Genomic DNA, 24,043 nt, shown 5'->3' with positions numbered 1-24,043 from the left:
AGACTGCACTACAGAAGGAACAATAATAACATTTCAAATTTTATTACTGAAAAGTTAGCATGTGTTAGTCATTACATTAAGTCCTTACATCTCAATATAGGCTGATAAAAAATTGAGGAGGAAAGGACTATTCTTACCCTCCTCCCTCAATTCACAGTTAAAGAAACAGAAGCCCAGTGAGATTAAATAACTTGCCCAAGACCTTATATCTTGCAAGTGACTAAGGTATATTCCAACTAAATATTCTGAACCCAGAGCTTAGGCTCCTCTGCTAATCATGGATGGATTTTTATGTTACACTAAAGAATTTAAACTTCACCTTCAAGACCACAGGAGGCCAAGGAGGATTTGAGGCAAGAGAATGACATGGTCAGTTTTACCTTTTAAAAGTATAGCCCAAGTTACTGGGAGGAAGAACTGAGGCTAGATCTGAGTGACAGCCCTGTAATTGTGCAGTGACCAACCTACATGGCCATATTTAATGTAACTGCACATCCGGAGGCAATTACAGTAGTCCAGACATAAAATGTATGAAGGGTGGGTCTAAATAAAGAAGGTCAGTGACAGAGAAGAGAAAGGGTCATAATGTAATGCTCTTAATGATACAGGATTAACAGGAGTTGATGGTTGGTTGGATGACGATGGTGTTGCAGAGACAGCAAAGAGAAAGTGGGTTTGTTTGGTTTTTTCAGTCAGTCTCGCTAAGTTGGTACTATATTTTATTTATTTTGTATCCTGACCCGAGGACATTTTTTCATGGCTTTTAGAATGAGAAGAAAGGCAAAAGGAAGGGGAAGAGAGAAACATCAATGTAAGAGAGAAGCATCAATTAGTGGCCTCCTGTATGCACCTGGACCGCGGATCAAACCCACAACCTAGGTACGTGCCCTGACTGGGAATCAAGCTGGCCACCTTATGGTTAGGGGACAACGCTCCAACCACCTGAGCCACACTGGTCAGGGCAAAACTACATTTACTATTCAGTTCTGGATTAAATGAAGCCAAAACAGAAACTTGCACAAGAATTGGAAAGTGACATCAAGCAGCAGCCAATACGCTCTGAAGGTTGTCATGGTTCGAGGTGAGGAGAAATAGATGCAGAGTTGCCAGCAGGTTCCAGTCTGTCCTGGCTCTTCCCCACTCTGCACCCTCTTCTGCCTCTTCCAGCTCCTCTCCCCACGCTGCCCACCCTGCTGACCAGTAGCAACCCACCCACCACCAGGTGCTGACAGCAAACTCACAGGCAAGGGCTAGGACCAGGTTGCAGCCTTCCATTGACCTGGACACCAGGCTCTTTTGCAGATTCTCTCAGCAGATACCCTTCAAGTTCTCCCTTGTCCACGATGCTGGTGCTTCAGGAGGGTTACCTAGCGACAGCCATGATTTGTCAACTCTTATCCCAGACCCTGTACTTCTCCAGCTTCAGTTTTTTATCTTGGCATGGTTTTTTCTGGCAATTGAAAAAGATGAACCTAAAATTTATCTAGAACTTCAAAGATCCTATTAAAGTCAGAGAGCTTTGAAAAGAACAAAGTTGGAAGACTTACACCATTTGATTTCAATAATTGTCGTATGTCGGCAGCTGTCCGTCTCGAGAGACGATGGTGTAGCTTCTTAAGAGTCTATCTGCACCGCCGAGAATGGTTGTGCAGTCCGACTCGGGAGTGACACGGTATCTGTCTCCTCCCGTGTTGAATCGACATCTTGCGATGATGCTGGAGTGTCCTCTCCAGTGAAGCTGAAGCTACAGAGCCTGGGCAGGGTGATATGGAGGGTCTGCTGTTGCCCATGCAGCAGACCCCCCCTCTCTTCGCAGCTGAAGGGTCCAAGGGAAAGACGGAGTCAATACAGCTTGGCTTCAGGTGCGCCGCAGGAGTTGCCGGTGTTGACTACAATGTCAAACCGCCTTAGGGACTCCGGCTCCGGATTTTCTGTCGGGGTTTACTCCCTTAGCCTTTCCCCTGAAGAGGTATGCCGCAAGGCAGCGGAGGTTTTTTGGAGTCAGAGTTTTCCTTCTCTGATGTGCCCTGACTGGAAGATCGAACCAGCGACACTTAGCTCGCAGGCCGACGCTCAATCCACTGAGCCAAACCAGCCAGGGCTAATTTCAATAATTATTATAAAGGAAACTACAACAGAGCTGTAAAGATGGATATCCAAATTATAAGAGGGGCAAAATAGTTGGTGGAATTGTCTGAAATAACTGAGAAAGCAGGCCACAACTCTGGAAGAAAAGGTTGTTGGCCAGAGAATAACAGTGAGCTCACTTTTACTTTGAACTTCAGGCAAAGTATTACAAGAGACTAGCTCAGTAAAACATTGGCTACTTTGCAAGCAGAAATTGAGGATCCAGAAATTGGGGGCCTGGTTAGAAAACTGTACCAAAGCTATACACTGAGACGACTGGGAGAACAGGCTTGCCTCCATTCTGGAGATGTTCACACCCAAATAAACTCCATACCCAAAAGATGCGCTGAAAATCTAAGCTCAAGAAGTACCTGGGATTTCTCTTACAATTGGCCTCTAACAACTTCTATTGATGCAAGAAAAATAAAGGACATTGTACACCAGACTTTTCTAAGAGAGAGGTAGGTGCTCAAAGATTCAGTATGCTTGGTTACTGGTGTCCTTGGCAGAACCTTCTGCTCTCTTTCATTCTGTCACTTCATTACCACTTAATCTTTTAAAGTCCTACTTTAGATCGTTCAGACTTCTGGGAAGCACTTTAGACTGTTGGAACTAGACTGCATTCTGGAATTCCTTTTCATAAGTGCAAAATGCTTTATTTTATTGACGCTTTTTTTTTTTTCATAGTGCCTTTTAAATCCAAGAGTTGCTGCTGTATGTTTTTAGAAGAATTACATCAATGTTCCCAAATTTTGTTCACATATCAGTTTGTTTTCATTACCTTATTGGCTATGGAGAGTTTGGTGATATAACTAGATAGATTCTTGAGATATTATTGGCTTTGTTCTACTTAATTTTAAAGGTTTGGGATTGAGATGGAGGGGTATCTAAGAACAGGTTTTGTGATTATTTTTTACTCAGACACATTATGGAGAGACTTGTTCAGATGTGGATGATATTTGTTCAATATGTCAAGCTGAATTTCAGAAGATTTTTCTTCCCACCTCTCAGCCTATATTTTCCAAAGAACCTTATGGTTTTACAGAGAGAAAACACATCCACTGCACAGAACTGTGATTTCAGATCATATAAATGTTTAAATTGGAAAGATGGGGCTACTTCATATACCTTCAAATATAAATCAGTCTTTGGGTTACAATGTCATTGGGTTACAATGACTGTTTCTGAAGGCATTAGGCTAGATTGCAGTGCTAAAAATTAAGAAAAAGTTTTCCAAACATTTTTGAATACTAGAATAAGATTTAAGCATATGTTTTAATTTTTTATATTAAATTAGTAAAAGAAAACGGTGATTTAAAAAATAATATTCAACCTAATGTGTATGTGAGTATTTTTCTACCCTCATTGCTTGACAGATAATTGCAATATAAAATTATAATGTGTTTTCTGTTAACATTACCAAAAACAGCAACTGTGTACAGTGCTACTAAGATTCCTCCTGTGAAATCCTACCTGATTCCAGTGGGGTGGTTTCTCTACTTTCTCTGAAGTCCATCAGCTTTCTCTGTCACTCAGGAAGTTACCACTCTGCTTCCCATAATAGCTATTTTCTGACCTGCTGGTCTCTTCTGATCTTCACTCTAAACTGTGCTCCCACTCCTTGGAGATGCTGGCTCTGCACACACCAGTAGCCGGAGCTTAACTCTTGGGTAACAGGTGATGTTTTCTCATGGGAGGAGGGAAATTTTTAAGAGGATTTAGTGATAATGAACAGGAAAAATAAAAATTGCACCTGGTCATATCAAAAAAAATTAAGACTGTCCAATGAGGCAATATTGTAGTTTACTGATTAGAAGAAATTGAAATCCAATTTCTACAGGTTTTCTTTACTGTAAAACTATTTTTTTATAGAATAAACTCAATTAAATTTGAAAATGTCATATCAGCATTTTCTCTTAAACCATCTAGTGAGGAGAAAATGGGCAGTTGCCTCCCTTTCTAATATCAATACCATTAGCAAATGGTATTGACATCAAGGATATAACATTAGCAGGTGAGTGGGGAGGAAATATTGATTATCTGTAATGTTCCCACATTGGTGATATAAGATAACTTGAAGCTAAAACATATGGACAAATCATTATTCAGTATAGAATGACCAAAGTCAAAATTAGAAGAGATCAATGTCAATAAAATATTGAACTACACTGAATGTGTTCACTAAAATTTGGAATATAATAAAGGAGATATATGTTTAAAGTTTAAATGTGGACAAATTTAAAGCAAATAGAAATAGGTACAAGTTTTTTAAGGGAATAAATTTAGGTTATTGTAACTTAAGAGACAAATGCAGATAAGAATGAAAATATAAATAAATCAGTGAATAGTATCTCCATATTTTATTGATAGTAGAGAAATTTTTGTGGAAGTAGTCCTCAACCTGTTAGGTTCTAGGATTCCTTGGCCACTGTAATTATTATGAGACCTTATATACATATACACAGCAAGCCTTGTCGATGGAGCATACAAATGATATGCCTAACATATATGTACTCCCATTTGACATAAACACAAAGATGCTTTACTGATGAGTAACAGAATTTTCAAACAGGTTGGGGAAGCCAGGAAGACTGATCCAGTAGGGACACACTCACTCGGAATAGCTACAGAGGGAGAGAGGAGGCTCTACTTATTACCCAGGACATGTGATCAGTGGGAGCCTGGGCTTCGAAAGGCCCCGAGCAGAAAGGAGAGAGGTACAGCCAGCAAGATAGCGTAATGCTACCTAGCAAGCAGTGGAACTTCTCAGATCTTCAGGAAAATTACCACATTCATAAAATCAGGTTAAATATTTTATGGAAAATGTTTAGGTGTCTGAGTTTCTGAATTTGACCCAGAAACAGCAAGACAGTGGAAGTAAAGGGGAGCATGAGGAGCTAAAATGTAGGAAACGCAAGGAAAAAAAAGGAGCAGCACATTGCCTGTTACTGGCCCAGAATATGGAGGTCTAGACTAATTTAATCTGATCTTGAGGGACTGGGGAGCCTTGGGCAATATGAGTTTCTTATATAAGTTCACTTAAAAGTGTTCCTGAGTCCTCAGATGTTTTTGTCATTATGTGTTTCCTCGGTTGATGGAATCATGCAAAAATAAAAGTTTTACATTAAAAAAAAATTATTCTTGATACTACAAGATTTCAGATCACTATTTTCAGAGCATTGGCCCATTATAATTTATGTCAAGAGGATCACAAGAGGTGAGCTTCATAAGAGAGAAAAGGTTGAGCAAGGTCCCCTGAAGAACTGTGAAATACCACGTAGGCCACTGTGTAATACAAGCCTCACATAACAGGTGCTCTGTAAGTTTTTGAAGTTAAAAAACAATGGATATTTAGAGAAAAGCAATTTAGCAGAATGCAATAGAAGAAAAAAGAAACTCATGTGATGTCCAGACATATGAGGTGGCTTTGTTACAATATTATTGGTTACTGAGGCTGACTTCAAGGCTTATTTGGATTAAAAAGAAGTAGAGTTAACATGAAAGCAAGTTGCCAAATCATTGCTCTGTTCCTATTTCTACGGTAAGAGTTAAATATTTGTCTTAAGTAAAAGATTATTACTTTTAATCTCTTCTTTTTAATGAAAGTCATTTAGCAAAACCACTTCAGAGCTATGAGAACATGAAAATTCTGTATGTTTTTCTCATTCCATTTTACAACAGGAACCAAAGTTCAGTCAATGGCCTAACTTGCAGAGAGCCCCTAACTTAATAAAGAACTAGATTTTTCCCATTTAGAAAAAAATAGAAATGTTTACAATAGCCAAGTGCTGGAAATGGACTAAGTGCCCATCAGGGATGAGTGGATCAAAAAACTGTGGTACATTTACACAATGGAATACTATGCAGCAGAAAGAAAGAAGGAATTTCTACCCTTTGTGACAGCATGGATGGAATTGGAGTGTATTATGCGAAGTGTGTTATGCTAAGCCAGGCAGTGAAAGACAAATACCATATGATCTCACCTATAGGCAGAACTTAATGAACAAAACAAACGAGCAAAATAGAACCAGTGACATGAAAATAAGAAACAAACTGGCAGCGACCAGAGGGGAGGTGGGGAGGGGGATAATGAGGCAAAGAAGGGGAAGGGTCTAATCAAGGAACAAGTATAAAGGACCCATAAACATGAATAACAGGGTGGAGATTGACTATGGGAGCGGGGGTGGGGGTCAGGGCAGGGGAGAGCAACAGGGAAAAATGGGACAACTGTAATTGAACAACAATAAAAGGGAAAAAATGGTTCTTTTTTTCTAAAAAGCTAATAACCTAAGTTAATTAGGGAGAAAGAAGTCTTATATCTGACTCTCCTTTTGTAATGTTTTTTTTTAACCACCTTAAATATTTGAGCTTTGTTTTTCACCTTGAAAAATCTTTCTTGAAACACATACACACAGATTTTTGTCAATCTCAGTTCTAAGTAGAAATGCAAGGTCAACTTCACTTTGTGTGAAGCATTCCAGGAATTCTGATGCAATCAGAGGTCAGACACTCCTTCAAAACCTCAGAACTCTCTTCTAGATACACATATAGCAATAGCAACTCAAGAACATTTTCCCTTAATATAGTACCTTTCCTCGGAAGAAACCCAAAAGTTTCATAATCGGTATATGTGAACCACCATTTAAATAAAGTTGTCATCTCAAAGCTTTCTGAGCAAGAGCAAAACTTCTGGCTTAGGACCTTTACATCCAAGAAAAGTCCCTTAATATCCTTCAAACTTTATTATTCTGTCTGAGAGAATAAGCACTGCCAATTGAGTGGATACAGAGTAAGTTCACTAGAAAGTACATATAGAAAAAGAGATTTTAGAATTGAGGTGTGGTCAGAGAAGAATGAAAATCATTAACCCCAAGGTTAGAAGTCACCCAGTAATTTTCTAATCACTCTTACTAATTAATAGAATCTTAAGATTGGAGAAGGTAATATATTATCTAGATTCCAGAGCAAAACACTGCATTAGACACATGGCTATCCATATTTTGTTAATTCATTTTCTATGATTAATGAAATGCATTTGGAAAAAAAGCATTAAAAAAAAGTCAGAATTTAGCATTTTTTAAGTTACTGGCAATTTTACTTCCAGCTTAAGTTGAAAAAACAAAAACTTGTCAAAAACCAATCAAGTACAGTAAACATGTAGGAAGACAGTCATTTGGAGAATTCTGATATGGGTTTGTCTAGTCAAAGCTGTATTACCTCCTATTGCTGCATAAGAATTTGCCCCAAAACTTAGTAGTTTCAATACAATGCATATTAATTATCTCACGGATCATGAGCTTGGGCACAGCTTATCTGCATCTTCTGCTTCATGGTCTCTCACTCAAGGGGTTGGCCCAGGATCTACAGTCTCATCTGGAGGTTCAACTGGAGTAGAACTGGCCTCCCAAGCTCACTCAATGGTTATTGGGAGTATTCAGTTCTTCAAAGGCTGTTGGACTGAAGACCTCAGTTCTTTGCCAGCTGTTGGCCAGTGGCTTCTCTCATGTCCTTGCCATGTTTGCCCCACCCACACAGTAGCTTGCTTCATCAAAATATGCAAGTCAAGAAGACAACAGGGAGGATCTGCTTGCAAGATGGATGTCAAAATATGCTGTAACTCAGTCACAGAAGTAACAGCCAATCATGTTCATCATAGTCTAAGACATAGAATTAAGTCTTAGCCATAGAACTAAGTCATTAGATCCATCTCACCCTCAAGAGGAGAAGACTAGACAATGGCAGAAACACCAATAGAGAAGAATCATTGGGAACCATCTGAGAAGACTGCCTCCCTCTTCATTCTTTCCAGTTAGCTCTCTTGTAATTTCTCTGATATACCTTAAAATAAGTTCTCTTTTACATCAAATCTCATTATTTACAGTCTATAAATTTATAAAACTAAATATAACAAAATTCAAGTTCTTGTTTTACACTTTAAAGATTTCAGATAAAATAAATAATTTAAGCATCATATTCTTGTGATAATATGTTGATGAATTTTTTATGTGTATGTCTCTAAGGGATTTTTGTATTTTTTAACGATAGACACCCTAGCACTATGTTATTCATACCAGCAAGCTATTTTAAAAGCCTAAATACTCAACGTATTAAAAACATGATACAGTCATTTGAGGAAATAATAATCACTAAAATCATGTTCTAGAAGAACATTTATGACATCAGAAACACCTTCTATGATGTTAAACAAAAAAATCAAACATAAAGCAATACATAGAGTATGTTCACAATTTGTTAAAATATATAAGTATACACACCCAAATGTTAACAATGTTTATCTTTGGATATTAAAATCTCAAATGATTTCCTCCCTTCATAATTCTTTCAGAATTTGAATATTTTATCAATATATTAATAATTGTTATTTTATTTATTAAATATGCTTATTATTACTTATAAATAATGAGTAAAAGCATTTTCTTTTCCCTCAATAAAGCAATATCTAAAATTAATAGATATTTACTATTTAGTTAATTCATATGACCAATATTATACACAAATTTCTAGTAGAATCTTTAAATAATCCTGATATAGCAAATAATCTTGAAATTTAAGTATTGTACATGAATTTTAAAAGATGTAGAATACTTAAAATGTTACAATGATCACTGTAGAGAATATTATCACATTGGTGAGAGTAGTATCTTATAAGCATAAAAACAAAAGAGAGAATGAATACTCAAACTCATTCTAAATGAAATATCTTTGGAGCATGAAATGAGTAGAGTATAAATTAATAAAGTTTTTTAACAAATTCATTTTTTTCCTTTACTACTTGAGGGTTTATTATGTGCAGGCAGGGAGATACCTCTATAGGTCTAAATTCAAATTGTCAGTTTGGAAACATAAAATCTAAGTTAGCATAAAAATTTTTTTCTGTTTGCAACACTTAATCATTTTTAAATGTCTAATAGTATTTTCTAATTAATTTATTTAATTTATATGTACCTACCGTAAACTTTTGATAGAAGATATGTGTGACTGAATTTTCAGTAAACTAGCTTTCTTCCATTTTTGTCATATTATGGGAAGCAGATAGAAAAATTAAAACAAAAAGCTCATCAACATTAAAATATCACCTAGAACACTTATGTTTCAAGTTAGGTTCCTCCTCAGCTTCTAGCAGATAAAATTCATTTGCTTTAATTTTTTTTTAATTTTTAAGGGACTAAATAGAAAATAAAGAAAAATATTAAAGGAGCAACCTCTCAAAGATTTTTTTTATAATTTTTTTGTTATTGATTATGCTGTTACAGTTGTCCCAATTTCTTTCCCCCCTGCTCCCCCCTCCCTCCAGTAATCCTCCCCCTTAGTCTGTGTCCATTGGTTGTGCATATAGTTCTTCTCAACATCTTCTTGTCTACTCCACTCCCTCCTACTATGCTTCTTAATTCCTGCACCATCTCCCTCCCTTTTCCCCCTGCCCCCTCCCCACTGACCTCCTCCCAATATGTTCCTCGTACCTATAATTCTTTTTCCCCTCTCATTGTCTACTTAGTTTGCCTTTGTTTCAATTCCCTAGCTTCTGCTCTTGGTTGTTGTGATACAGTTTTTATTTTAATGTTCATAGTTTTGATCCTCCTTCTCCTAAACAAGTCCCTTTAACATCTTGTATAAGAGTGTTTTGGATCTAACAAACTCCTTCAGTTTTACTTTGTCCTGGAAACACTTTCTCTGCCCTTCTATCCTGAATGACAGTTTTGCTGGATAGAGTAATTATGGCTGTAGGTTTTTTATTTTCATTACTTTGAATATTTCTTGCCAGTCCCTTCTTGCCTGTAGAGTCTCCTTTGAGAAATCCACTGATAGTCTAATTGGGGCCCCTTTGTACATGATTCTTCTCTTCTCTCTTGCTGCTTTTAAGATTCTCTCTTTATCTTTAATTTTTGACATTTTGATGATAATGTGTTTTGGTGTGGTCCTCCCTTGGTCCAGCCTATCCGGAACTCTCTGTGCTTCCTGGACCTATAAGTTCATTTCCTTCCCCAAGTTAGGGAAGTTCTGCTTCATTATTTTTTCACATAATTTTTCAATTTCTAGTTCTCCTTCTTCACCCTCTCTGGTAATCCGATAATTTGAATGTTTGATCGCTTATAGCTGTCCCAGAGGTTTCTGAGCCTCTCATCATATTTCTCACTTTTTGCTTCCTCTTTCTGCACTGGTTGACTGTTTGTTCCCTCCCTATGTCCCGATTTGTTAATTTGATCCATGGCTTTCCCTTCTTCACCACTTGTCTTGTGTGTATTTTTGTTCATTTCAGCAGGACTAGCCTTCATTCCTTCCCTGTCTTGATTAAGCCCCTCTGTTAGGTCTGTAAGCAGTCTTATAACTATACTCTGAACTGATCCTTGGAAAGATTCGCTATTTGTTCATCGGTCAAGGCTTTTATTTGTTTTTCATTAGCTGTATGATTGGTATTTCAATCCTTAATTCTGCCATTCTGACCATTTTATTTATTTTTCCTTCTTGAGTGGGGCGCTGTCACACCTCCTACGCTATATTGGGAGGAGCCCCATGTGTTCGTCACAAACTGGTGGCCTTTCTCACCACACTGTGGCACTTTGCATGGGGACGGGGGTCCAAGATGGATTCTTGCTGTTACTCTCCACTGAGGAACAGGGCCACCTCCCAATGGTGTCTGCCTTCCTGGGTGTTGGAATCACGAGCCAACAGATCTGGTCTGCAGCCGGGGCTGGCTCCCAGGCACTTCTTCCCCCCAAATACAGGTGTCTGCTCACCGGGTCCTGCTGTTCACTGCTGCGGCTGCCGCCTCCAGCACAGTTTGATCTTTCTCAGCCGCGGGTTCGCACTTCCTACCCGTCTAGATGAACACCACTTGCTTATGACTGCATACATTGGACTTCCATGTAGCTTTATGTTCAGGAACTTCTTATTATTTTTAGTTTTGCAGTAGTTGTAATCCTTCTTAGTTGTAGAGGGAGACAGAGCATGTCAGTCTATGCCTCCATCTTGGCCGGAAGTCCCTCTCAAAGATTTTTGAGGACAAAGTTAGCCATGTAAAGTTGTCTAATCAACCTTTTTTCATAAACATTATTAATTTTACTATATCCTTCATGCCTACATTTTGATATAGCCACTGTCTTCTTTTTGAATAATGTCCCTGGCTGAGTATAGAAGTAATATATAATCATAGTAAAAAAGTTAGAAAATAGACAAAGGTACAAGGAAGAACACACAAGTCACCCACAAGTTTACTACCAAGGTTTTATATTGTTAAAATTTCTAAACATTAATTATCTATAATTTTTAAAACAAAAGTGAAAATGCCTATTATGAGAATAGCTGAACTAGCATCCCAAAGTCAAATTATCAGGGGTGGAATTGTACTAATTAAGCATCAGTGACTAAAATAATTGAAAGAAAATAAGCATTTGCTTAGATGAGTTCTCAGCGCAAATAAAGGAAAATATCACTACCATTTAGCATTGTTTATAAAACCCAATTCGGGAAATAAATATGTAATTCATTGAGGAGATGCTTTAGCATGGACCAGAGGAAAGCAAAAAAAGCCATTTACTCATTCAGATCAATTAATAGGCTATTAGTTCCTTAATGTAATTTGTCTATATCCTTTGTATTGTGATACTCTATAATACTGAAGCAAGCCTAATAAAATTATTTCAAGTGAACCACAATTTGTATAGGATGAAATAATTTTTTTTTACAGGAAAAGTAAGAGAATTAGGACATTTCAATCACCCAGTCAGGAAAGTAAAACACAAATGAAACAAAAACACAGTGGATGGTTGCCCAATTACTAAGTCCCAAACTAAAAGTAGCCCTGATACATGCCACATCCCCAGAGAGAAATGCAGAAGGAGTATACCAACAAGTTGCCTCATACCACACAACTAATCTATGAATCTCACTTTTACATCATGCCTTTGAGACTAATACCCTCTAATGTCAATGATTTTGTCTGAAGACAATGGGGTCTGCTTGTGTGGTACTGCTCTATCTTTTGTTCAATATTTCACCAAGATTCACATAAGCCACAATAAAAGATGTTAGCTATTTCTTATTGATTAAATTACTGATTTGATCTAAAAGTAGAAGCATGGCAGCATAGATGAAAGAAAGAATAGTTTACCAATCCAAGTAAATATGTCTGGCTATCAGTTTAATATGCATCATGCCAAAAACGGTTGAATGGATTTTTATGAATTTGGGAAGTAAGTTGGGTTTGTTGACTTAAATATAGACTATCTTAGTAGCAAATATTGTGGATTGGCATGCTCATCATTGATTCCAATTTCTGTGTTATCCTTCTGATACTATAGTGGCCATAAAGTTCTCCCCAACTCCAAGTTCCCTTGTAGCTATGGGTTCTGGATATGATTTAAGCTCTGCCAATCACATGCACTCAAGACTTGAATTCAGAACTAAGTTAACTGGGAGACAGAGCATGTGGCATCATTTGTGCTGGTGCAGACAGACCAGAAGTGTTGACCCCCAGGTTGGTACTGATTGAGCAGAAGCAGCTTTCTGACCATGATATCAGATCCTTTAGTAATCTGGTTGGGCAGTGAGGCTTTGGGAATTCATCCTGGTGTTTGCCTGCCTCCTCAGCTTAGAGTCATCTCTTGAGTCCTTCTGACAATTCTGGGGCCTATGTCATAATCTATATATACATCCCTTTCTTCTTAAAACAGCTACAGAAGATTCTGTTCTCTGTAACTGAATCCTTGCAAATAAGATGATTTTTATAAAATTTAGCTCAGAATGGCCAGAGACAATGAGAGTCCCAGATCATCAGTCAGGAGAGACACATTCTTTGGGCAATGGTGACTGCTGCTCAAAGTGGAAATTATTTGTGCTCTCAAAGAGACGGTACATAATCCTCCAGGTCTGCAGAAAATGAGGCACATAGATAGGCTCCTGTGACTGTCAATCAGGAGACTTGGTCCCTCACAGGCTACTGAAATACAGGTCCAACATTTGGTTGGGATACTTGGTTACAGCTAGGAGAAACTTACCATACCTAATAAAACACTGTGGACAGAGAAAACTAACAGTAGTGCAAAAATGAACCATAGATCAGCTATGTTAAGGGATTTAACAATAGTTTAATGTCCAATATTTATCATCTAATTGTCCATGCTATTCCTGAAACCAATTACTAAGCCCCAGAGATTATGAGATCTTTATTAAAGCAACATGAAAAATTTGGACATTTAAAATAAGATTAATGCTTAATGCAGTGCCTTTCAGTAGGTCTAGGAAAGAGAAATTCTCTAGAAGCCACAGATTCATCTTTCCATTGATTTTTACATTTCTGCTGTTCTCTGTGAGCTGCTATTATACTATGACAAGTTATAAACTATAAAATTTTGAATTGATGGTGTTGATTTTTTATTCAGCTGCTTCTCTCATGGGCAGCTCTACCTCATACAGTAATAGGAAATCATTCATATACACCCTGGACATAAATTGATAAATACAGTCTATAAGGAAGCAGTTGTATGGTATAATTATAAGGAAATTATTACAATTCCAACTTTAAAAACTCTTGTTTCTAATAAATTTAATTTAACTATAGCTAATGATTCTCTCAAGTAATATCATGTGATTATAGAGCTAATGTATAATAAATAAAAGGAAAATATGATAAGTACAAAGTATTGCACCTCAAAAGCATTGGAGAAGAAAAGTTATTTCAAGTGACAGCTGTTGAAACAGTAATATATGAATCAATGTTATCCACATAATATTAATTACTAAATGCAAAGAAGCTTAATCTGTTTAATTTATTCAGGCAAAGAACAAATAAGTTCAAAATTAACTGCTTGCTGGAAATTTATTTAAAAGTTTTGAAGTCAGAATGAGGCTTTAAAGTTTTTAATGTACCTATTTAATTTTATGCTTGGTATGAAGCCATCTATAACTTTCACAGAATATTAACCATAATCACCTGTGAATATTTCAGTGTTCAGTCATTTCTTTGCCTCTCAGGTCTAGAGCAACCTTGGTTTGTTTTATAGAATTAGTCATTTGCTCTGAATAATCCCCGAGACTCCATGATATAATCCCCAAGATTCTGAGGAGAACCTATCTGGATATCAAAAACACTTGAGCTGTCAAGGGGCTATCCTTAGTGGAATCACAGATGAGCTCAAAATCAAATTAGACAAGTCAGAACAGATAGAAAATATAAAAATACCTGACTTTCTATTCAGGTTCTGATAGACTGAAGGTAGAAGCCAGGGGAGGCAATGCTACCCATTGGTCAGCCAAGGTAGATTTTTTTTAATTGCCAATTTAATTCACTTCTGTCATACTGGGTAATAAGGTGGTGGAGAGTTGGGACATCTTCTAGTCAGTGAAATAAGCTTCATATCACCTGGAGGAAACTTTCTAGAAGCTAATTAATTTGTCTTAAAAGATTTAACCAAGGTGATCAACAACATTTATCAAGAAAGTCAAAAAAGAGACCAAAAACATACTCCATAGAATTTTAGAATGCTCAGTCTCGAAAATGGCACCTGCCTCTATTTCAGTGAGTATAACTTCTTGCTTCACACTTTCTCTGGATGTAATTAAGTAGAAATTCAAAAAACATGTCCCAATTACAATGAATATTTGATTCTCTGGAAAGGAACATGATTGAATTCATTCTTTAAATCCCACAGTTCTGAGTAAGATTTTGGGGAATTCACTATTGAAGGGAGCTTCACAAATATTCCCTATTCATCAATTTATAAATTAATATGTTGAAACTGACCACACTTATATATAGAAAATAATTGAGAAAGGAATATATTCAGATGATTTATAATCATCTCAATATACTCACCCCTTCAGAATATAGTTTTGTCCAGAAATGGGCCTTCTGAGGCAATATCACTTGCCAATTCATTTCTCAGAACTCAATGGTCCTAAGGCCACTAAAGGCTTAAAATGGTTAATGATGAGATTCCATGGTCCATAAAACATCAAATGTTAATGATATTTTCAAAAAGTAAGTCACACACAGAACATTTGATAACAAGCTGCTACTTTTTAAAAATTTTTTTACACTATTTAAAAAAAAACAACACAGCAATCACCCCTTAGTAGCTTTCTGAAACATAAACTACCCAGTAATGACTCCAGAAGCAAATACCTAACGGCCCAAATCAAAACAATTAAATCATGAAATAATTTTAACCAGAAGCTTTGAAGGTTTTCCAAAGCTAGTATTTATTTTCCAAAAAATGCTCAGAACCTTTCTTTTTTAAAATTTTTTTCTTAAATCTAGAAAAACCTTATTATGCCAGTGATTAAGATTTTTTTTAAAATCCAGACAATTATTTCCAATTATAATCTTTTTAAACTAAAGAACCATTGAAATCCTTCAACATATGGTTTCTAACCTAAAACCTGTCACTTAGCCATTTAAGTTTACTTGTTGGCCTGACCTTGCATAGCTGTTCCTCAGGCTGAGGAGAGCGGTTAACCGAATCTCTAACCCTGTTCTCCAGGCTTTAATCCCCTGCACAACATTCTTCAGCTGAGTGACTCAGAACATTGCTTTGGTCAAGTATTAACAGGATCAATTTTGAAGAGATTTCAGGACTTAAACTCAAAACCAGATTCAAATCCTGTCTTTGCCACTAACCAAGTATGTGCCTTAGAGCAAGTTATTTAATTTCTCTGGGCTTGTCTCTTCATCTTTAGGGGATAATCATTACCTGCCTCAGAGGCTGCTGAGGATTAGGTGAGGCGATCCTGTAACTGTGCACACAGTAGACACCACAAATATTTGTCACAGTTCCTCATCAATAATTTTTTTTTCTTTTTTTTTTTAGTGCTTAATGTATCCCAGGTTCTGTGCTACGTGCTGGGGATACAGTGGTAAGAAAGACACAAACAATCCTACTCCCAAGAAGCCAATATTCAAGTGGGGAATGTAGAATAAAAGAAACAAATAAAATAATTACAAATAATGATGTGTTAGGTGGAAACAAACAAGGGCTGAAACCAAGCATACAATAAGGAAGGGGAAAGGTCACAAAAGGCTTCTTCAAAGAAATGGCATTTAAATGAATAACTGAAAGATGACAAGGACCTGATCATTCAAATATGAGAAAGGGTGTTCAAGACAGAAAAAAAAATAGCAAGAGAAAAAGCTCTGAGAAAGGGAAGAGCTTAGAAGTGAAAAGGAAGTTCAATGTAAACAGCACAGAGCTAGGGCGAGTATGGCAGTGAGGTGGGCAGGGCTTTGGAAGCCACTGTATGGAGCTACAAGAAGAGTAATGTGATTCCATTAACAAGAAGCACAAAGGGTCATTTGCCCATGTCCCAATCAGGGGTCTTAAACTAGTTCCAGTTCAACCTCCCAAGTACAGAGCAAAGGTGCCCCCACTCCACGAGATATCCAAGGGACCACTTGTTTATGTATGTAGGTCGTATCACAGCATGAAAGAGCCTGGGAGTAGCCACTGAAATAAGCTAGTGGTTTGGGCTGATGGGGTGACAATCTTGCTGGACAATAGCAGGCAAGACTGTTGACAGACAAATTCTCACCAAGCATTGGTGATAGAAGCAAACAGGGTGGGAAGTGCTGGTTCTATGACAGCTGGCAGGCTCTGGTCATAGACTCAAGCTTCCACAAGGGTCTTCAGTGATTAAACACCACCTTTCACTGTGGGCATTACTGCTTCTGTGCCATAATGAGAAATCAGGAATCTTCAGAAAGCTTTGGTTCTTGTGGGCCTAAACACTCCATCTAGCCACAATGTGCCTACAGGAAAACAAGGCACAATCTTCCTGTGTGGGCCTCTCAAAATAATCCCTCTCTCCCCCTTCCCAACACATGCATGCCCTTCACAGTCTTTAGTCTCCACCTGTGAAAGTTCTTCCTCTTGCCTTCTCCTTCCTCCTGGTTCTTTCACGGTAGACCCTGTGAGCCTGTAATACAATAGAAGCTAAATCATCCCGAAACTAGTGCCCCTTCTCTAGAAGACTGAAAAGAGCTTAATGCCAAAGCCTTTCAGAGAAGAAAAAATGAGATAGACTTTTTCATTTTAAAGAAAGCTGGACACTCATGTCCTTCAATAAACATTTTTAGAGCACTCTCATTAGTACGTGCAATATAAATTAGGAGTCAAAAAAGGGAGAGCAATGCAGAGCCTGGGCAGCGGCCCTAATGAGAAATGAGGCGTGACGTAAACAGATGACAGGAAACTGGAAAAAAGTGGATATACTTGGGACACATTTTTGGAGATACAATAAAAAGGACTTGCTGCTAAATTAGACACAGTAGGTGAAGCGGCAATGAGGTGAATTATGATGCCACTTCCCATCAGAAAAACAATTGAGGAAAATAAGACTTTTAAGAGAAGTCTAAAGTTTAATCCCAGACATGTTAAAGTTTTGACACACCAGGAGATGATGTCAAGAAAGCAGTTGAACATCTAAATACAGAGCTCAGAAAAGAGATCCAAACTGGGGATATATATTTGGGCGTTGTAAATATGAAGATATTTAAAGCCATGGGAATGGATGAATCATCGAAGCAGAGGATAGAGTAGGGGATAAAAACCCAGGTCCAAGACCTAAGGAACCCCATGGATGGAGGTTGGGTAGAATTGAAAGAGCCAGGAATGGAAGGTGTGGAGGGGACATTGAAGGAAGGCAGCTACAATGTTCCCTTTATTCTTCTCCCAAAGCTAAACTATGCCGTTGTTATTCCACCAAATGTGCAGGATTTTATGTTCTCTTTTTTCTCCAATGCAGAGGGGGAAGTTTTCTTTTTATTTCTCTTTTGGTTTATTTCATTTTTATATTTATGTTTACTTTTCACTGGAAAGCTATTAAAATCAAAATTAAAACAAATCATATTATTTTTATAATAACCTATCTGAACAATAAGAGGGTAGATATTCTGACTTATAGAAAAACTACTTCACATCACTAAATAAATTCACTGCATCTATAATATTTTTAAATCATACACATTTCCCCCATATTTTTAGATGACACATAAAATAATTTTAAAAATCATGTTCAGCACTCTACCCCTATTCAAAGAGATCTCACTGAGAAAACATCTATACAAGGAGAATTCAAGTAGCATTTTTGCAAACTTAGCCTTTCCCTAATCAAAACCACAGCACCAATTTACTGTAGTTACTCCTTTGAGAGAAGTCGGTCTTCTTATTATGCATGTCAATTCCATTCTACTAAAAGTAAAAATGTTCTTTAGAAACCATTGTTTCAGAGGATCCTCATCTACAAAACAAGAAGAGGATAAAAACACCTATTCCATAAGGATAAGATAAATAGCCAGTATTTATTAGTATCAACATTAAGCATCAAACACTGAATGTAAATTGCGGCAAAACCATCATAAGGATTAATCCATAGTGTGCCAACTGGGAAGTCTATTTCTTTTTTATTTAACTTTTTCCATTACAGTTTATATTCAATATTATTTTGTATTGGTTTCAGGTGTACAGCCTAGTGGTTAGACAATCACATGCTCTACAAAGTGTTCCCTCCCAATATTTCTAGTACCCACCCAGCACCATAGTTACTAAATATCATCAATTATATTTCATAGCTACTACCATGTTATTGGTTATATTCCCTATGCTATACTTTACATCCTTATGACTATTCTGTAACTATTATTTTGTACTTTTTAATCCCTTTACATTTCACCCATCCCTCCAACCCCCTCCCATTTGTCAACCATCAAAATGTTCTCTGTGTCTATGATTCTGTTTCAATTTTGTTTGCTTATTTTGTTCTACAGATTCCACATGTAAGTGAAGTCATATGGCATTTGACTTTCTCTGACTGATCTATTTCACTTAACATAATACCCTCTAGGTCCAGCCTTGCTGTCGCAAATAGTAAGTTTAATATTTCATTGTATATAGTACCACCACTTTCTTATCTACTCATCTTATTTATGGGCACTTGAGTTGCTTCTATATCTTGGCTATTGTAAATAGCGCTGCAATAAACATAAGGCTCTGTATATTTCAAATTTGTGTTTTGGGTTTCTTTCCACTCCCCCAAAGTGGAATCACTGGGTTATAAGGCAGTTCCATTTTTAACTATTTGAGGAAACTCCATATTGTATCCCACAGTGGCTCCACCAGTCTGTGTTCCCACCAGCAGTGGGAACTAGGGTTCCCTTTTCACCACATCCTCACCAGCACTTGTTTGTTGATTTATTGATGATAGCCATTCTTTTTTTTTTTTAAATATTACGCGTTTTATTATTCTGTCCCCAGAAGGGTGGTTTATCCAGAAACCAAGAAAAAAATAATCAGAATAAACCAAAAGAAAAGGGGAATGGGGGGGGGGACACAAAACCATCAACTAACAGGCAGCCAGGCCAGCAGCCCACCCTCCACGTTACGAGGGTCCCCAGAGACCCATGTCCAACAACAGACAACAGAAAGAAATCAGTAAGGGACAGAGGGGAGGGAGCAAATCAGCTATGTCTTCATTATGAGAGCAAGAGGCGGTAAAGATGTGTTGCTAGGTGAATATATATTTATATAATAAATCCGTAAGTTAATAAAGTAAATAGTAATTCTCTGAAAGTTTTAAATTTTTTTTATAGCTTTTTTTTGTGATTTTTGCTTTGTTTTGTTTTTTTGGTTTGGTCCTTAGAAAATCTGAGACATAGGTCCAGACAAAGCAAGGTGGGAGCTGGTTGGGGCAGGGGCAAAGGCCGGTCCACCTGCTCTCACTCCTCTGCTGCAGAAAAGGGGGGCACTGAGCTGCCCACCTCCCACCCCCACCCAGCAATCAGAGGAGGGGAGAGGGGTGAAAGGAGCAGGGTGGGGTCCTCTTCCCTACTGGGTAGCTGTGGCGCCCTCTGCTGGGCCCATCGCAGGCATGAGCAGTAACTGGACAAGGCACATAGGGCCACGTGGGGCTTTGGCCTGGATGTGAGAGGCCTTGAAAGGACCTCAGGAGCAAAGGATGGGGCAGGGTGTGGCAGGTATTCCTAGGGCTCAGAGGGGACCTGTTTTGCTATGGGGATCCACTGTCCCCTCCACATAGTTAAAAAAAGAACCCAATACATCATATATATTTACCAGACCAGAAGTGCTGACCCCAAAAAGTCTCCTGTACCCCTATCCAAGGGGAGGGCGAGAGAACCTCCTGGCCAACTGACAAAGAGAGAGGAGAGAGCCTGCCCCAGCCCCTCCCTGCACCCCACCCACCCCCCAGAAAGGACTGACAGAGTGCCTTGCATAGATAGTCAGAGGAACAGGACCAGGGAGGTCCCGCAGCAGGGAGAAGGGCTCCCCCAGCTCCTCCTAGAGGGTGTGAGGAGGGGGTGTTTGGTCAGGGCTCTCCGTGGGGGCCTCACAGGTCGCTCTCGCCATACAGGGCTGTAGAGAAGGACTTGTAGTCAAGGGCACCGGGCACCGCGTCGGGGCCCTGGTATGGTGCCATGCAGGCGATGCAGTACTCGGCCTGGTCAGGGGGCAGCTATCTCCAAAGCTCCTCGGCCATGATGAAGTTCTTGTCCCCAGCCAGGACCTTGAAGGAGGCAATGACCTGGTCAGCTGTGTCTGTATCGGTGGTCTCCCTGGACATGAAGTCGATGAAGGCTTGGAAGGTCACGAGGCCGCTGTGGTTGGGGTCAACCATGCTCATGATGCGGTTGAACTCAGCATCGCCCTGCCGGTCATTCTCCACGTCATAGCCCAGCACTTGTTTGTTGATTTATTGATGATAGCCATTCTGATGAGTATGAAGCGATATCTCATTTTGGTTTTAATTTACATTTCTCTGATGATAAGTGACATTGATCATCTTTTCATGTCTATTGGCCATCTGTATGTCCTCTTTGGAGAAGTGTCTATTCTCATCCTCTGCCCATTTTTTTAATTAGATTGTTTGTTTTTTTGTTTTTTCTTTTTGATGTTGAGTTGTGTGAGTTCTTTATAAATTTTGCACATTAACCTCTTATTAGATGTATTGTTGGCAAATATCTCTGGGAAGTCTATTTCTCTCAGATAAATTCTTCTGAAATGCAAAATTACATTTAGAAAATCACCCACTTAGAGAAATTAAAATAAATCCTACAGTCATATACAGCTTTTTCCCCAAACTACTTAATATCCATTTTACCACTTATCTAACTATACTAGAGATGTCTTCTATATCTCTGTTTAGAGTTCTTGAAGTCACATCTATAATTCTATCCTGATGCAAGGTCAGGACCATCGGAAACCAGAGTAAAGGTCCATAATTTACTTCCATTGGAATAATCAGAGGATGTGTCAAAATGCAGATTCCTGGACCCCACCCCAAACATATGGAATTAGCACCATATTTGTAAGGAGACATGATATTTGTAACAGCTCTGATAGGGCCTTCTAACTCTATCAAGGAGATCATGAATCCAATGATATATTTAACTACCTAAGAGCTATGGGCTGATATATCTTTAATCACTCACATTATGTTTGGAAACTACTGCCTTAAAATTGGTTGGACAAAGTGAAAAGTGTCACCCTGACTAAACCTCCATCTTATAACAGAAACAGCTTATGACTATTTTATCCTAAATTATTGTGGCAATGCATATCTCATGTATCTTCACTGAATCAAAGCAAAAATTGAGGGATTTTAAAACTAAAAGACCTTTGAAGTTATACCTTGTACAAAATAAGCTGAGAAAAAAATAGCAAAGATATATTAAAAACATAAAAGACTGAATAATCACATGTGTTATTCCCATCAAAACTAAAAGGTCTAATAATTAAAACCTCAAATCTTTATTTTTTCCATGATATAAACATTCATCACATTTTTAATGAAAAGGTTTTTTTATTTTAAGGAGTCATTTTAAAAATACGAAATATAAAATTATTGTACCTTTACAAGTAATTTACTTTTAACCAATACATGAAGATTTGTACATCTGTAAGTAGAAATACAGTAATGTTTTTAAATGTCAAAATATAATTTACAATTTCACATATTGCTTAATAGATTTCTAAAATTCAATCTCAAAAAATATTTTAAAGTATATGCTATGAATTTTATTAAGGAGGAAAACTTTCTTTTTCAAAAAAAAAGTGGAATATTTAACCTGTTTATAGCCAATACTTTTGCATGACACAAAGAGTTCAAAATATTAAATGTTTACTTAAAAACATCTTTCTGAATTTTTTTATTTCTTTTTATATTACAGCTTCAAAAATATTTATGGCTGTGTTTAAGTCTTACAGAGACTTAATGTCTCCAATTAAAATATAGATGTTATATCCAATTTTCATCTTCCTAACCAATAACCATAAGTCATTTCTTAGAGCTAGGTCTTCAAATAATAGGTAGGGACAGGCTGTGCCATTTGTACACTTCACAATCTTAGAAACATTTTATAACCATGATATGTGTAAGGACTTGTAGTTACACTGATACCTCTTTTAGTTTGTGCCAAGAAGATAATAAATGTGCATTTTACACAGAGCACTAATATTTGGGACTAGGAGTTCACAGCATCTCCTCCCTCTTTATTCACTCATAGCTTCTCACCTATTACTTCCAGCAGAGTAATAGTAATGCTATTGGTATCGATATTTTTTTAGATGTATCAGAGCAAGAAGGTCATTATAAGATCAATCTTTTACATCTTTGGTGGATAATTGTGCTCAATTTCAAAGAACCATCATTTTGAAAACATCATTTGCAGATGAAATTCATTCTGTTACTATGCTAGATAAGCAGCAATGACTGACTTGTCAGGAAAGCTCTCTCTAGACTTGATGAAAGTCTATAACAATAACATGGACCTAAATAAAGCATGCTTTACTTGAAAAATATCTATTTGTTAAACTTACAGGGGAAATATTGCAACTTAAAAATCATTTGGAAAAATTGAGTTATCTCCATTTACTTAGTCATATTATAACATTGGATACAGCAGCCCCAAACAGATTATATATAGCAACCCCACACAATTAACTGATTACTGCTTTTATAATTGAATTCTTAAAAAGTTGCACAACATATAATTACACAATTATATTTTTGAAACATCACAAAAAACCAAACTGCACCTATTTGTAAACATCAGAATGTGTACATTTTATGAGAACGAAGCTCTCTTCAAGGCCACATTGAGCCTACAGCCAATCATTATCTACATGCTCAGCCACAAAGAAAACATACAGTGTGCTCTCAGTGAACACTGAGAGATGCTATTTGGCATGGGAGGAAATCAAGGATAAAATTATCATTCTCCACTGGTGGGGGCAGTAAAGGGGGACTATAGAACCAGGGAAAACAGCAGAGGCCTTCTGAAAATGTTTAGTGGTGCCAATGAAATGGCATGTTTTAAAAAATATATGAATTGTCTCATTGTAGCAGCAGAAGGGTAGCCCACACTATTAACTATAACAACTAAAAAGAGCATGTGCTCCTTTTGTGCACTGGGAGTCACCAAAAGTCACAAAGTTCACAAATAGATATATTTTCAGGTACAGAAACATAATGAGATAAGGAAATTTACCTTGCTATCAGGTTAGCAATAGAGGTAAGAGATTAAGACATTTGAAGGAAAAAAAATCTATTAGTATTAAAGCACCTGTGCCAGCCGAAGCCCTTAACATTGATAACTGCCCATTTAATGCTGACAATTACAGTTACTGCTGTACCGGGGCATCAGTGCCTTACACACCAAAGTCACAGAGAGATCATGGTGCACACAATCACTTTGTGAATTTGAGATTCCATAACTTACAAGGAATCGTCACCAAGTGTCAGTCTTTATGCATGCCCAAAAAGGAAAAAAAAAACTGAGTCCATCAATAATAAACAATGAGTTATCATTTCAAATCTAACTGCTTGTGCCAAAAAATTTATTTTGTTGTCCAAACTAAAATGTTGCTATGGGTCTCCTAAGTCATCCAAT

General features: G+C 37.4%; 1 pseudogene; it reads left to right on the top strand.

Annotated features, from left to right (window-relative positions):
- Positions 1–995: 995 nt before the first annotated feature.
- On the top strand, positions 996–3,349 carry LOC150015143 (E3 ubiquitin-protein ligase RNFT1 pseudogene; annotated as a pseudogene).
- Positions 3,350–24,043: the final 20,694 nt, after the last annotated feature.

The sequence above is a fragment of the Furipterus horrens genome, unplaced genomic scaffold, assembly GCF_987537825.1.
Source record: "Furipterus horrens unplaced genomic scaffold, mFurHor1.1.pri manual_scaffold_3, whole genome shotgun sequence".
In the NCBI taxonomy this organism is placed as follows: domain Eukaryota; kingdom Metazoa; phylum Chordata; class Mammalia; order Chiroptera; family Furipteridae; genus Furipterus; species Furipterus horrens.
The sequence above is the reverse complement of the archived record's forward strand: the minus strand, read 5'-3'. Positions and strand labels throughout refer to the sequence as shown.